General features: G+C 38.1%; 1 pseudogene; it reads left to right on the top strand.

The window, feature by feature from the left end:
* Positions 1-7,857, top strand: part of LOC129051263 (putative uncharacterized protein LINC02693) — a 37,589-nt pseudogene that overhangs the window by 7,221 nt on the left and 22,511 nt on the right.

Below are 7,857 nucleotides of genomic sequence, written 5' to 3' on the forward strand. Positions count from 1 at the left end.
GTATCAATGTCAACAGGTTTTTTTTTCCTCATAAAGAGTATCTATGTGTTAGGAACTTTAGATGTTTAAAAAGTGGTGGGGGGGAAGAAATATATAATAAGGGACACACACTTTATAATTTCCTCACATTTTAAATTACTCCAATAACTAATACATAGATGGATTTATGGGTCTGGAATTTTTTCAGTGAGACATTTGTTTATAATTAAAATGTGGATTTTATCTCCTTATTCCTTTTTAATTCAGTCCCAGGCCTGAGCCACCATCAAAACCTTCCTACATTGAAGCTGGGGTTTTTCCCTGAAAATGTTGCTTGTTAGGAAAAAAGGAGGCAGTTGCCTTGAGCCAGCTGACCTTGGCCGCCATGCCGCTCTCACAGAGGAGTGTTATTCAGTGGGAAGTTTTGCTCCCTGCATGGCACCACAGCCCCTCAGCCATGAACTCAGCAAACACTGTCCCATTTTGCCCCCAGTAACAAGCACGGGACACCATCACAGGGTAGTACCTAGTGTGAACTAAGTCTTGGGAACTTACTGGAATTGTTGGAAGATATGTCCCTTTTTAGTAATGCACATGGCTGTAAATATTAGGTACAATTTGATTTCAGACTCAATTCATCGTGTGTTTTGGCTCAGCTGTGGCCTGCATATGGTGTTGCTGATACAGAAATGAAAATGCTGGTGAGCCACAGAAAGAAAAATCCTGTGTTTTCTGAAAGCTTCAAACACCTTTGGCCTTGTTCCTTAATCACCTGGGAGGAAGAGAACCTACAAAAACTGGAAACGCAGTGGCCAGCAACCAGCCCTTGACAGGCTTGCTGAGCTGTGAGGGTCTGGAGGAGGAAGAAGCTCTGCATTGTTTCTGCAGCCCCCGTGCAAAACAATGTTGAATTCCAGCGTGATATTGAAATGAATGTATTTTATTGTAATGTTAAATCTTAAATTTTTTATTAAGTCCTTTGTTCACAAATGGAAACAACAAAATGACAAATTATTTAAAATTTTCAGATTGTATAACCTTCCTGTCCTCTAGCAAAAAAAAAAAAAAAAAGAAATAAATAAATTTGATTCCCAAAGTTGAAAGTGGGGCCTAGTGAGAGGTGTTTGGGTCCTGGAGACAGATCCTTCAGGAATGGCTTGGTGCTGTCCCGGTGGTAGTGAGTGAGTTCTTGCTCTATGGAACATGAGAGCTGGTTGTTGTGAAAGCACGTGGCACCCCATCTCCTTTCTTCCTTGCTCCACTTCCCCTTCCACCATGACTGGAGGCAGCCTGAGCTTCGGAAGGCAGGCAGTCCTTTAAGACAGCCGTGTCCAATATAAACAATATGAGCTATGCCTGCCTGTAGTTTTAAATTTTCTTCTAGCCAGGTTAAGGAAACTAAAGAGAAACAAGTAGAATTGATTTGTAATAATATAATTTATTTGACCCAATGTATCCAAAATATCATTTTAATGTGTGATGAGTATAAAATTATTAATGAAACATTTTACATTTCTTTGTCCTAAATCTTTAAAACTCACTCCATATTTTACACTTCTAGCATATCTCAGTTCAAAGCAGCCAGATTCCAGATGTTCTGAAGGCTCTGACTCCCTGAACTCAGGAAGGTGAAGGGCCTGAACCGCACTTCTCTGCCAGGAGCGAGGGAGCTCCCCCTCCCTACCCACATCTCTTCTCAGTCCCAAAGGAAGAGAGAGTGCCCTGAGACAGCAGGGGCTGCCAGCAGGAGGTGGCCACAGGTAGGCCACTGCTGCCCATCTGCTGCTTGATGGGACCATTCTCCCCTCCAGAGATCAGAGGACAGTGGGGTCCCAGGAGGTGGGACCTGTCCACAGCCTTGACCTCCAGAATTTAGATTTGGAGGGAATAGATTCCAGACAAACGCCTTACCTTGCTATTTGGCCTTTGCCCTAGTGGTCAGGCTGTCATCTATTTCCTCCTGTGTTGTGCGATACTGTGTGACTTTTAAGCACATACACGTCTACATGCATTTCTTTATAATTCAAGGGACCCAACTTCTAATAAGGGGAAAAGGAATTCAGTACCTAGACAGTCCCTATAGTGTGCCAGCTAACTTGTAGTCAGCATGTTGTTAATCCTGGCATCCTGTCAGCTCTGGGTGTGTTGGTTAGCTGTTACTGTGTAATGAGCCATCCCAAAACTTATTTAGCTCATGACTGAGCAAGTCAGCAATTTATGGCAGGCTCCTGCCATAAATTAATTGCTATACCTATAAAACCTGCCGTACCTTTATAAGGTATAGCAATCTTCATGTGTGTGTATGGGAGAAGGGGGTCAGCTGCTGGTGACCAGGCAGCTCTGCTGTTGAGAGTGAGTTGACTGTGGACTGGGCAACTTTGGTTCTCTTCCCCATAGTGTTTCATCCTCTAGCAGGCTAACCTGGGCTTGTTGTCATGGAGATGGCAGGGTTCTGAAAGAAATGGAAGAAGCATTCAAGACCTTTTGAGACTGGGCCCAAAACTGCCAGCTGGATCCAAGTCTTGGGAAACAGATTCTAACTCTGGATGGGAGCAGCTGTAAAAGCGCATTGCAAAGGGCATAGACACAGGGAAGGATGAAGAAACATGTATAAAGCACTCCACATGTTTGGAAATTCTTTTCATCCCATTTTGGTATTTGTAGGCTATTACTGGTCTTCAACACAGACTAAATCAAAATGCTGTGCCCAAAACAACCTCTTACTCTGAAAGCAAGTGATGTAAATATAGATCTGCTGAAAAGACATTTCCTCCTGCTGCAATTTAGTCAAGCAGCTGAGCACGTCTTGAAGCCATCCTTTGATTTTAACAGGGCAGAGCTGTTTTCTAAGACTGCCCACCACCCCTCCCCACAAAGCTGAGATGCTGCAATGAGGCAAATCCCAGCAGCACACGAGGAAATCAGGCACAGCTAAGGTTCTCACCCCTGATGCACCTTATAATCACCTGGGTGGCAGGGGGCTTTTAAAATTCCCAAAACCCAAATTGCAACAGACCAGTGAAATCAGAATCCCTGGGGTAGGATCCAGACATCCTTGCTGTTTAAAGCTCTCCAACTGGTTACAATGTGTGGCCAGAATAGAGAACCACAGCGTGAAATCAACGTCTTTTGATGAACTAGTAGCAAATGGTTTCTCAAACGAATGTGAAGTCTTTGCTGCCGAGCTGTAGCCTTTCAGTCTTACTTGCATTATTTACATGCTATCTTTTGCAGGACTTGACCTCTGCTCCTCGTTTTGTTTCTGATTCAGCTCAATTTCACAAGTACTGAGTGCATACGATGTGCAGAACACCGTGCTAGTTATTGTGGCCTTGATTTGGGGAGGACTTTGCTGGGAAATAAAATCACATCATCAGAAATAAGAGTCTTACTACTTACCAAATTGAGGCAAAAATGGGAAGACCTAGGGGGTCTCACCCAAGGATTAGGACACTAATAGATACATCAGAATATTACAGTTCATCTGATGATGCTGTGAGTGGAAGTGTCCCACTTTGAAAAAAAAAACGCTGCTGTTACTCTGAGATACTAAGTTATGTGTGCAAATATGTGGTATTTAAATATTTTGTTGATATATAACATGAATGTAGAAATACGTGCATAAAGCATTCCCTTAAGCTCAATGTATATTATGACAAAATTAATACACGTGGGTAACCAAGAAATAGAAGCAGCCTCACTCATGTGGCCCACAAGCGCTTTCTCCCTCCCTCCTCTTCAAATGTACCAGTGTCTTAACAGCTGACATTACAGATCAGTTTTGTCTTTCTGTGCAAGTCTTTTCGTTACAGAAAAATTTAAATATATAAAAATTGAACAAAATTGTACAATAGAGCCATGATCCAGCTTCAACAGCTAATAATCATGTGCCATTTTTGTTTCTTCTGTACCACAGCCCTTTCCCTACCACCCTTCATTTTATTTTTATTTTTTTAGTTCTTTTTTGGTGAGGTAAGATACACATGCATTGAAAGGCACAAATCTTAATTGTACAGCTTTGAAAAATAAATACACCCATATAACCTTCACCTCTTTTCAGAATGGAATATTTCAATCATCCCAGAAAACACCCTCATGCTCATTCCTAGGCAATTTTTAACTTCCCCAGAGGAAAGTACTGTTGTGGGGGTTTTTTAACCGTAAGTTCATTTTACTTGAAATCATACAATATACATTTTTATGTCCAGCAGTCTCAGCATAATATTTGTGAAACACCTCCATAGTGTGTGTTTTAGTAGTTTGTTCCTTTGTATTGCTGAATAGTATTCTGTTGTATGAATGCACCATGGTTTGTTCATACGTTTCTCTGTTGATGAATATTGGGTTATTTCCTGTTTTGGGCTATCATAATAGTAAAGATCTGTGAACATTCTTATACAAGTACTTTTTTGTATTGTTTTATTCCTTTATTAGCATTGAAGTGACACATTTTTTCATTTTTTGGCAGTTGCTCCAAGGATTACAATGTGCATCATTAACATTCTCACAGTCTAGAATTAATATTGTACTATTACAGTGAATGTAAAATAGAAAAACTTGCTACAGAATAGTGCCATTTATCTCCTATCCTTTGTGCTGTTGTTGCCATAAATTTTACATCTGCATGGCATAAACCCCACTACACAGTGTTATATTTGCTTTAGTCATAGATCTTTAGATGAAATTAAGAGGAAAAACAAGAAAAATATATAATAAATATTTGGAGGGAGATGTTTTGAGGCCACAGAAACATACTGTTTCTTCATCCAAAATTTTTGCATTCGTTGATGACTCTTTCCTGCAGTAATGATTACTGTGGTGTTCTAGTGGTAGTTTTCTATTTGTGCTCCTTCAACATTTATTACTTGGAATTCTTCTGCAAGGAAGATTTGTCTTTCCTTCCTGATTTATTTAATCTTTTCTATATCAGTATGGACTTGTGGATATTATTTTATGTTCTTGGTTACAGTTTAGTGCTGTCATAGTTGTTTGCCACTCACATTGTTCCACCTTGAGTCATAGCTCTTCCAGGTTGGCTTCTTTTGACATGTCCCCACTGTTTTATGTTTTTTAAAAGCACTTTCTTATTTTCTGGCACTGCAAGTTGCTCTAGTCTCATCTCGTGTTTTTCATGGCAGGGCTAGAATTAGTCATTTCTCCAAGAAGCCTTGGTTTCTTTTATAGGAGAATGGCATTTAGAAACCAGGATCTGGGTACTGGGTGTGCTCATTAATACTGGGATATCACTGCTTCGAGGCCCTCTCAGCATAGTTTGGAAACACGTGAATGTTTCTAAACATGTATGCATGAATACAAACTCAGCATCTACCTATCTACATCTGTCCATCTAAACAGATACATTAAAATAGACATGGGTTCATACTGACATTCCTAAGTCCAGTCCAGCACCTTAGGGTTTATGCTAGCATTCTCCCTTTGTTTATTTATAACTCTTTCACCTACAGAGAGAAACTGGGCTCTAATTTTCTAAAATATATTTGCTAACATGGAAAATCATTTCAGAATTGCTGACCCATATCCTGAAACAAATTTGCCAACCAGAATACAGTATGTTTGTGTGCAGTTCTTGAGTCTTACAGTACGCAGTCAAAACAGTATTTTCCAAGGTTACTTAGGTGAAGACTTTTTTCCCCCACATTCTTCAATATGGGTTAGTCAATACTTTTAATTCAGTAAAATTCATTTGTCACCAACTGCATTCCATCTGACCCACCCACCATCTTTGTTGATTTTTAAATTTATATAGAATAAAACTCATTCTTTGTAACATACAGTTTCATGAGTTTTGACAACTATATAGAGTTATACATTCACGTTCACAGTAACAGAACTGTCTCATCACCTCTAAGATTCTCTATTCTTGACGCCTCTTTGTAGTTAACCCCTTCCCCAACCGCATTATTTGGCAACCACTAGTCATTTTCTATCCCTATAATACTACCTTTTCTAAAATATCATATAAACAGAATTGTAGAACATATACAACACAGATGAATCAATTGGGTTGTTTGTTGTTGTTGAGTTGTCAAGAATCGCTTGGCAATATATGTGAGAGTTTATTTTGGGGCTCTCTAGTCTATTCTGTTGGTCTATATGTCTGTCTTTATGCCAGCACCACATTGTTTTGATTTCTGTAGCTTTGTACTAAGTTTTGAAATCAGGAAGTATGAGTCCTCCAACATTGTTCTTTTTCAGGATTGTTTGGACTATTCTGGATCCTGAAATTTTATATGAATTTTAGGATGAATTTTTCTGTTTTGCACAGGACATCATTGGGATTTTTACATTCTTGGTTTAGTTAATTCCTAAGTATTTTATTCTTTTTGATGCTATTGTAAATAGAATTTTCTTAATTTCCTTTTCAGATTATTCATTATTAGTATTTAGAAACACAGCTGATTTTTGTGCACCGATTTTGTATCCTACCATTCAACTGAATTTGTTTATTCTAACAGGAGTGTGTGTGTGTGTGTGTGTGTGTGTGTGTGTGTAATCTTTAGGGTTTTCTACATCTAAGATCATAGCATCTGCAAACAAATATAATTTTACCTCTTTCTTTTCAGTTTGGATGCCATTTGTTTCTTCTTCTTGCCTAATTGTTCTGGCTAGTACTTCCAAGCCATTTTGAATAGAAGTGGTGAAAGCAGGTCTCCTTGCTCTGTTCCTATCTTAGTAGAAAACCTGTCAGTCTTTCACCATTAAGTATGATGTTAGTGTGTGTTTTTCATATATGGTCTTTATTATATTGAGGTAGCTTCCATCTCCTCTGCATTTGCTGAGTGTTTTTTCATGGAAGGGTATTTAAATTTTGTCAGATGCTTTTTCTACATCTGTTGAGATAATCACGTGATTTACCACTCCATTCTCCTAATGCAGTGATGTTTGAATGTTCAACCATCCTTGCATTCCAGGAATAAATTATACTTGGTCATAGTGTATAATTATTTTAATATGCTGCTGAATTTAGTTTGTTGGTATTTTGTTGAGGATTTCTGCATTGATATGCATCAGGGAAGTGATACGTGTCTCTAGTTTTCTTGTCTACTTTTTTTCTGACTTTGGTATCAGGGTAATGCTGACCTCATAGAATGAGTTAAGAAATGTTCTCTGATTTTCAGTTTTTTAGAAGAGATGGATTAGTGTTATTTAAACGTTTGATAAGATTCACCAGTGAAGCCATCTGATTCAGGGCCTTTCTTTGTCAGAAAGTTTTTGATGACTGATTCAGTCTTCTTAGTAGTTATGGGGTCTATTCTAATTTTCTGTTTTTTCATGATTCAGTCCTAGTAGGTTTTGTATACCTAAGAACTTGTCTATTTCATCTAGACTGTCCTATTTCTTGGCAAACAGTTGTTTATAATACACCTCTTATAATTCTTTATTTCCGTAGAATTTGTAATAATGCCCCACAGTTATTTTTGGCTTTGAGTCTCTTTTTCTTAGGCAATCTAGCTAAAGTTTGTCAGTTTTGTTCACCTTTTCAAAAACCAACTTTTGATTTTGTTTATTTACTGATAAGGAGGGATTTATTTCTGTCATATACTGTTGGTTGTTTATATGCCTTATAGCTTTTTTGTTCTTCATTTCCTGCATACTGTATTCTTTTGTATTTAATTGATTTTTGGTAATGAAATGTTTTAATTTCCTCATTTCCTTTTGTATATGTTCTATTGTGTGTGTGTGTGTGTTTGTGTACCACCATGAGATTACATTTAACTTGCAAGTTTATTCATTTTATTCAATTCTATAAACATACTGTAATTTATTTATCCATTCTGCCCTTGATGGTCCTTTGGATTTTTTTTAATTATTGGACTTTTTTTTAGAGCTGTTTTAGATTTACATGAAAAATGAATG

This window comes from Pongo abelii, chromosome 19, assembly GCF_028885655.2.
Source record: "Pongo abelii isolate AG06213 chromosome 19, NHGRI_mPonAbe1-v2.0_pri, whole genome shotgun sequence".
Classification (NCBI taxonomy): Eukaryota; Metazoa; Chordata; class Mammalia; order Primates; family Hominidae; genus Pongo; species Pongo abelii.